Source organism: Phaseolus vulgaris, chromosome 7 (genome assembly GCF_051622355.1).
Source record: "Phaseolus vulgaris cultivar YP4 chromosome 7, ASM5162235v1, whole genome shotgun sequence".
Lineage (NCBI taxonomy): Eukaryota > Viridiplantae > Streptophyta > Magnoliopsida > Fabales > Fabaceae > Phaseolus > Phaseolus vulgaris.
The window spans coordinates 2,473,576-2,483,169 of NC_143504.1; positions in this window are offsets into that span (position 1 = coordinate 2,473,576).

Sequence of the window (9,594 nt, forward strand, 5' to 3'; positions counted from 1 at the left end):
AGAGAAACATTTTTTTTCCTACAATGAAACAATTTTAAAATTACATTGATTAAATCACAGTGGTAAACTGATGTCTTTCAATTTACAGTTGTCAAAGTAACATTTTTCATTTGGAAAGAGGGTTGATATGTTGACAATCATGCACCATATTACAATTAGAAAGAGACAGTTTTTCCCTGAAATGAAACAATTTTAAAATTATATTGATCAAATCACAGTTGTAAACTGGTGTCTTTCAATTTACAGTTGTCAAAGTAACATTTTTCATTTGGAAAAAGGGTTGATATGTTAACAACCATGCACCATATTACAATTGGAAAGAGAAACATTTTTTTTCCTAAAATGAAATCATTTTAAAATTATATTGATCAAATCACAGTTGTAAACTTGTGTCTTTCAATTTGTAGTTATCAAAGTAACATTTTTCATTTGGAAAGAGTGTTGATATGTTGACAACCGTTAATCATATTACAATTGGAAAGAGAAACATTTTTTTTTCCTAAAATGAAACAATTTTAAAATTATATTGATCAAATCACAGTTGTAAACTAGTGTCTTTCAATCTGCAGTTGTCAATGTAACATTTCTTATTTGGAAAGAGTGTTGATATGTTGACAATCATTCACCCGATTACAGTGGAAGAAAGAAACAACTTTTTACTTAAATGAACAATTTAAAATTGTATTGATCAAATAATAGTTGTAAACTAATGCCCTTCAATTTATCGTTATCAAAATAATATTTTTCAATTAAAAAAATAACATTTTTCAATTAAAAAGAGTGTAGGCATTAGTTTAACCTTTTAAACTATTTTTAGCATCCAAACCTGCTTCCAGTTTCCTTGGTTGTGTAACTATTTTTCATCCTAGTTCATATCCTTTTCTCAAGCACAAATCCTCTTATACAACGGGCCATTGAATAAATCCTTATAATCCACCTTATTAAAGAGGATTTGCAGAACACACTTCCACGACAGAACCTTTTTATATCCGTTTTCTTGAACTTTGTATGCCGATTAAAGAATCCACGTGAATACACTTTCTATATTGGGTTCCTTTTTAAGCCGTCATATTAATATTTTGTTCTCTCTCTTGTTCACTTTTTCACACTCTTTTGCAAGTAATTCAAAAATCTTACATATAAACAGGTATACAAACATAAAAATATATAAATATTCAAATAAATAATATGTATATATATATAAAGTATATTTTTAAAAAATAAACAATTGAATGTAAGAAAAACTACAACCTATATCATAAATACTTAACAAAAAACTAAATTTACACGTTTTGATATATGGACCGTTAAAGAGAGAAGAGGTGACAAAGAAGTATTAAAAAACTTAGAAAAGAGATAAGTTTTAGTTTAAAGGTTCAATTTGGGCAAATGAGACTTATGTAGCTTTTAGAGTGGTGCAAATTTATCAAAGGAAATTTGGTCTTATAATTTGTTAAAAAATGCTTCTAATCAGGGTAATAATGAAGATTAATTATATTTTTAATTATTGATATTACGATTAGTTTTTCTTAAAGTCCAGATTCACTCAATATTTGAGTGGTGTTAACAAACACGATCAAGGTAATGAATTTTTACTAGGAACATGTAGTAAAAGAAACATACATTACTGATTCCAAGGAAATAAAGAGTGATTGTGGACTAAAAAGGAGATAGAACAACGTCTATAAAATCCCAAGCACACAATGATAGATAAAGACATGGCTAAGAGACTCGCGTGAGAACCAAAGATGATGAAAAGAAAAGGCAAAGATGATGAACGGACAAGAACAAAGCACGACGGCAGACAAAAATGCAACATACTGAAAAGGAAAAAAGAAACTGAATACTTGCAAAAGAGAATGATCACCTTTTTGGTTTTATTTATTTACTATTTTTTGTCTAATGTGACTATTTTTTCTATTTATAATTAGTACAAAGACGAGTTGCGTCGCTATGGTTCTCTGGGATGGGATTGGCCCATCGAAAAAATAAAGCAAAACACAGTAAAAATGAAAAATCTAAAATATAAATAGAAACTAGAAAAAATGATTATAAAATCTCCCACCCAGTATAAGAAAGAAATACAAATTCTTAACACTAAAATATCATAAAATGATTTCACCATTTCATAGCATTCCTAGATCATTACTTCACATCATAAAACCCGTAACAACATCCGAAAACTATTATTGTTTTATAAGTAAAAAGTCATATGATTATGTTTTTCACATAAACCCTTATTTAACCGTTACTATGACTAATCCAATACAAAATAGTTAAAATATGACATTCTTGTTGTTTCTGTTTGTTTTTTTGGTGCGAGTGAGACTATAAATATGTGATATGACTCAAAGAAATGATTACTGGATATTTCTTACATGTCGTTTAAATGTAGATTCTAGAAAGGGAGATTTCTATGTTAAGATTTGGCAGACGTCAAGAGAGGTGCACCACAAAAACATAAGATCACTGTTTTTAGAGAAAAAAGAAGAAAAAAAAAATATGGCTACAGTACAACACTTGGTAATCATAATAAACATACCAGAACCAATTCTAAGGTGCCAAAGGACCCACAACTTAAGATTCGTCTACCATGTTCATGTTACTCTCTCTCTCTCTCACTGGTGTTCATTATTATTACTCTTCTACTACATCAAGTTCATGGACGATGCATATCCCATTCAAAAGAACCTCAATGATCCCTTATAAAATTGTGTGTAATAAAAAATATTATTAAAAGATATAATAAATTAGTACTTGATAGACTTTAAACATACATAATTATATATATATTTGTAATTTTTTTTAAAACAAAAGATATATTATATAAGCAAAACAATTATATTAATGTAGAAAATACTTTTTGTTAAAATAAACTTTTTATATTAATTTCTACAACCATCATGATTGAGTGACATAAAAATTATAAATTTCTTTAATAATGATTATACAACTGTTATAAAAATTTCACATTTTATATCGATTCTAAAATATTAATAATCATAATAAAATATACTTTTTAATGTATATATGATATTTTAACTGTTATATAATACGTTATTTTCTACAATATTTTACGTGGAATCAATAAATTTAAAAATAATTGTCATAAAAAATATATTTTTTTTAATTTTATATAATATTTATTTTTCTACTTACATTATATATCTTACATACTAAATACACGTTTTAAACAAAATCTTAACAATCTAATATATAGATAATTATAAACTATAATTAGTTAATATCTTCAAATTCATACAAATTCAATTTCATATAAAATTGCTAATTAGTTATTATAACAAATAATTAAAAAAATAATGTTATTTTAGAGATCACATCGATTAGGAATTAACATATTTTATTGTATATTAGTAAGTGCAAATCGAGCCAGTTTTATGAACCGGTTTTATGAAAGTAGACTTTGTAATATTTATTATTTTCAAAGTCTTGTAAAAAAAAATTATACAATTTTAAGTCAAATAGCAGATGGAAATAGTCGACTTAAAAACAAATATTTGTTTCTGATATTTTGATATCATAACAACTTCAGTATAATATTATCTTGTTATAAAATGAATTTCAATACTCTTCATCTTCAAGTAAAATGTATATATTTTATAAAATACTCCAATTTCATCTCAATTTTTTTTACATAATATAATTAACTATTAAAATACAATAATAACTTCAAATTAATTTTCTAATTTAAAATAAAAAATAAAAAATAAACCCTGACATAAGTGAGAATAAAAAGAAGATAATGAGAAAGTAAAGTTGAATAGTTAGAAGTGAGATGTGTAGCAAAAAATAGAGTGAAGGGAAGATGAAAAGAAGGTGCAGGTATAGCAGGCGAAATAGGATGCGTCACTTCTGATTGAGATTGTGATTAGACTAAGCACACCATCTTCACTTTCACTGTCTCTAGTCTGCACAGCAACAACACTATTTAACTGACATACATTCACGTACAAACCCTAACCAACCCTAGATCCTTCCCTCCAATTCTCCATCACTTATAACTTTATTTTTATGCTTAATTAAACTAAGTATAACCCTAATCATTTAAATAACCATCTGTGCTAGATATTTCAGTAAGATCAAGTCATCTTTAAATAATAATGTCATCTTATATGATTGTTTTCTCGTGATTCAAGTAAAGATTTTCATCTTAGATTTATTTAAAATGTTGTTTTGATTATTTATCTTATTTTAACTGGTGTTGGTATTCTTTAACTTGTATAAGGTTGATTTCTTGATGTCTTTATTGCAAATTTTATTTTGCCATGGAAAAACAAGAACGAACAAAGATACACAAAAAAGAAATAGAAGGATTGACGGTGATAAACGCAGCGAAATCATAACAGGATTCTACCATGTAAAAAAACAGTGTTTGTATTTTAAAAGTAAAAGAAACTCTTACGTGAATTTGTATTCTTTATCCATCAGAAAACTCTCTTTATTATGGAATATATTGAACTAACTGTACAAACAGACAGAGAAAATCCCTTTTAGAAAGAAAAAAAAGTAATGGATGTGATTATGTTAGGTATAGAAAAACCGCTAAAGAGAATAAAAAAATTAAATAATAATTATGATTTGTGACTTTACTTTATCAGTCTAGTAAGTGGGGGATAAAGTAAAATTTTGTTATATTTATTATTGATAAAAAAAATCTGAGTGAGATGAAGTAAAGATACATAAAATCTGAACGCTGCACGGCAACTTCAGGCAGAGACTAATGAATGTAAGTTTTATGTTTTATAGCTTCTCATAGCTACGTTCGACCTTTTCTCCTTGGACTTACTCTCTTTCTATTTATGCAAATTATGAACTGGATAAAATCTGCTTGCTCTAAAAAACATATTTCATTACAAAACGTTACCTTGTCTTCTTAATTATTATAATAATAATTGTACATACTATAGTTGTATTTACTGGTAGAAGAGGCCAAATTTTACAGTCATAAATTTTGGGATATAGACAAAATTGTAAGGAACTTTTCTGAAATATCACAATTTTATTGTTGGCCGCACGCACGAGCAATAGAAATATATAGCTAAAAACCTAGAAAAAAAGGAAAAAGAGTGATTGAAGATAAAAAAACAGTATGTATTCAATTGTGTTTTTATCTTCGATCAAGATATTAGGGTTTGTTTTCAAAAATTAAAATCACAATTTCTAAATTTCAGTGTAGATTTTTCAAAATATATTAGGGATTTGATTTTGACCGTTTCGATTTCAGAAAGATAAGAGGAAATTTTGACAATGGTTTTGGATTGGCTTTGAGAACAAGCTTTGGATTTCGATTTCATAATGAGTTTCCATTTCAAAATAGATTTTGATTATACAATGGATTTGGGTTCATCTCAAACGGTTGTGTTTTTTATACATATAAAACTTGTTTCACATATTTAAAAAAACACTTTATTTTTTTAATTTTATATGTAATATTTTATATACGAATACAATTTATATGTAATTATTTTTATTTTTTTTAATTTTGTATGCAATACTTTATATATGAATATAATTCGTATGTAAAGTGAATATTTTATATGGATATTTAGATACAAATTTATTTCAGTATGTAAATAGATATTATATATGAAAACATTTTTATGTAATGTTTATTTAAATATTAAATTAAATTTGTATGTAAATAACTGTATGTAATGTTTACTTTACACACGAACTTAGATTTGTATATAATAATCGCTATATAAATAAATAATTTCTTGTAGTGTATTATTAAGAAATTATAATTTTGCTCACTTATGTTAATGTTATCCTTAATTATTTTGCTTTTAGGTTAGAAAAATTAAGCTAACTATTTATGATATATTTATATCTTTTGTTTTATAGGTGATAACGAAATGAAAAGTATTTTTTGTTTTATAGAATTTCTTTTCTAGAATATAATTTTTTTATTTTATTCTTTAGAATTTTATTTTCGAAATGCAAAAAATATATTCCAATTTTCAATTCCAGAGTGAAAAGTAATTTTCAAATTTTAAAAAATTTATGCGGTGCAGATTCAAAAACATCGGTTGCACGAAGTAATCCTCCAACTTTTAAGCATCCACAGGTAAGGCCCACAGTTTGGAACTCTTAGAAAGAAAGAAAAAATGTCACTATTTCTTTGGAAAGCAGATGAAATTTTGAAGGTCCAACACTGTTTACGTAATTTCAACCCTAATTCTGAAAAATATCACGCATTCAGCGAGTGAAAGTAGTATATCGCTTATTATTGTTTAATTAACCACGTTCGAAATCTGATGAAATGAATCGTAATTTTTTTTTAGGAAAATAATCAGTTGTAAATAAATAAATTTTAATTTTTCTGTATTAAATAGTAACTTAATATCTTTTAAAAAAATTTACTGCTCATTTTAAAAAAAATAGATTAATATAAGTAAAAAAATAATTGCTTGTAATTAATCTATTGATTATAATAAACTCAAAATAATTTGGACAAACTTATACTAGGTTCCAAAGTTTCATGCCTCATGTTATTTTTTTTAAAGGAGTGTTATTATCCGATATATTTAATACCAACTTCAACAAAATAATTAACTTTTTCTAAAAGCCTCAGATTATAATGTTCATATGTGATAGTATTGTACTACCGCACCTCCTTTTTTTTCCTAATATCTTAATTCAAATTCAGGCGTAACATTATAAAATTAATAAAGAGGTCATCCTGAATTAATTACTAAATTTTTCACAGATTCTTAAAAGAAACTCTTTAAAAAAAAGTGAGTTTGCGTAATCAACCCTTACAAATTTGACTTCTTGAAAATGAAAACTGCTCTCATTATATATTATAGATTTACTTTATCTTTAATTGATGTACAACATGAATTTTTATCTTTAATTGATGTACAACATGAATTTGTAAGGTGGACTTTGCAAGGTAACAATTATTTAGTGTAACATTATGAGCTGAATTTTATATTGAGAGATATGAGAATCGATTTGAGATTGTCAAAATAAACTTAACTTTTAGTCTCATTGGCTTAGGCTAGGAGGCTGTAGCGTCATGGAGCCCGATATCGCATATGAACAGATCGCCTATCAATATTTATATTTAAAGACATTAATTTCGTATCGGCGCAAATCAAAGGCTTATAATCAACCTTAAATAAGAGACAACATTTATTATTAAATTAAGCCAATAACAAGGTCAGATAACGAGAAAATAGGATAAGGTGAGGATTGTCCATTATATATAAAAAAATAACTTTATCTTTAGTTGATGTAGAACATTAACTTAGAAGGTGAGAATTGCCCCGATGAGGACTGTCCCCATTATATAATTGAATTTATATTTAGTCGATGTAGGATCTTTAATACATCTCCTTCATGCCTTCGTAGGATGTCAAATAGTAATTCAATAGCAAATTACACAATGAGCCCACAAAACCTCACTAAAATGGACTCTTTGATACCATTTTAAAGAATTGAGTTTAAACCTAATTCATCCTCACAAAACTAACTTGTAAGATAATGATTATCCCACTAATATATCACAAATTCATCTTATTTCTAATTGATGTGAAATCTCCTTAAAAACACATAAAGATAGTCTTGATAGATTAATGGAAGGCTTCCAAGAAAACATATTAACTTGTTATTTTAAAAATATATATTTTTTACACATATGTTAAAATTAAGATTTATATACTCAGGAAAATCATTTATTATTTAAAAAAATAAAAATATTAGTTTAGATTTCGTGTTGTGTTAAAATTAATATTTGTACTAGTTGACAAAATGCCACTAAGTAATTTAGTAAGAAAAGGCATCCTAATAAAAGCTGCCTTCTTAAATGATATGTATAAGAAAAAAATTGATGTTGAACAATCAAGGTATTCTAGAAAAAGTCAAAAAGATTAAAGTGTATTTATTCAAGAATGTCTTTGAGGAGAAGTTCCGAAGCTTGACTCAGAGGAATATAGACACCACCATAATACACACAGATACAGGGAACATACCAATATATATTGTATGGGAAGAAATCAGATACCTATGTTCTTGTTGTGTCATGATCTTTTCAGTGACATGCAGCAGCGATGAACTTGTTACTCAGTTCAAAATGAAGAAGATAAAATCTTTTGAAGTGAGATGGAATCTTTACTGGAAAGGAAATTAAGGAACATGATTAAGGAATTTTTGTTTGTCAACTGAACTATGCTGAAGAAATTCTTTAAAGGTTTCAGATTATAGGCCAACACCCACCCCCATATGAATAAAAGAATAGCTAATCAAGTATGGTGGTTCAAAGAAGGTTGTTGAGTCACTTTATAGAAGTTTGATTGGATGTGTCTTCTAGTATATTACAACCAGAGTGGAAATTCTTCATGGTGCTTACCAATTACCAACACTGTGCTCATGCGGAGAATTTTAAAGCTACTAAAAGATTGTTTGAGATTATCAAAGGCATTGCAAATTATGGAGTCAAGTACGAATGATTGCAAGAAATTAACTTTCATGGATTTTCTGATACTGATTGCGCAGGTCCAATTGAAGATATTGAAAAGTACATATAGATACTACTTATCACTAGGATCTGAAATATTTGTAGAGTTCAAATAAGCAAGAAGTTGTAGCATAATCAACAACAGAAGTACAATTTATAGCTATTGCAGGACTGCTATCAAGCAGCTTGTGTCAGACAATTATTGGTTTATTTGCAAACGGAGTAAAAGAAAGACCAAGACTATGAAGCTACTATTGCAATTTTGAAAATCAAGCAATATCTAAGGAAGAACAAAGCACTTTTATATATATGTGTGTGTATAATTATTTATTTCTCAGGAAAGTCCAAAGTGAAAGTTCATCTAAACTATTGTAGAACTGATAACAAATAGCTGATATCTTTATCAAGCCTTCATTTGAAGGGAAGTGTGAAAATCTAAGAAAGAAAAAAGGTTTTCGAAGTTTGCCTGAGTCAGAGGAGTACTGTTATATATAGTTATAATTTTGAATCGGTACTGTTTTTAGGATCAGAAAAGCAACATATTGGGAAGTTGTTCCGAGGTAGGAGTACGAATGGAGTGGTAATCAATGACCACATTTTGTTTCTTATTCATATGGCAGATTTTCTTCAGTAAGATGAACCTTGTTTTCATCGAAAGAAACAAAAATCTTAAGAAAAGTATATTGGATAAAAATTGTCCATGATGGAGTAAGAAATATGTGTTAAGTGGCGTGCATGATGTGGTGATTAAGTCCACTAGTGATCACAGCATAATGGGTGATCCGTGTTAATCTTAGATTCTAGATGTAGTTATGCCATTTGAAATTTCACACTTGAGAAAGTGCACACCTTTTGAAACGTGTGCAAACGAAGTCCATATATTTAAGTTTCGTCGACCTTACGCACCCAACTACTTGCCTAGTTATTAAAACGGCGTGAGTGAATAAATAGTTCCTAAAGAAGTTGCTCTACTTGCATGGCTATCTCTGCCGACAAATAATTGTGGCCTTGAATTTAGCTTCTGTATTAAGTGTTCGCTTGGCTTTTGCCAGATATGGTATAAAGATTTGGAGGCAAAAAACATAACCCATCAAATTGTAGCTTGGTGATTG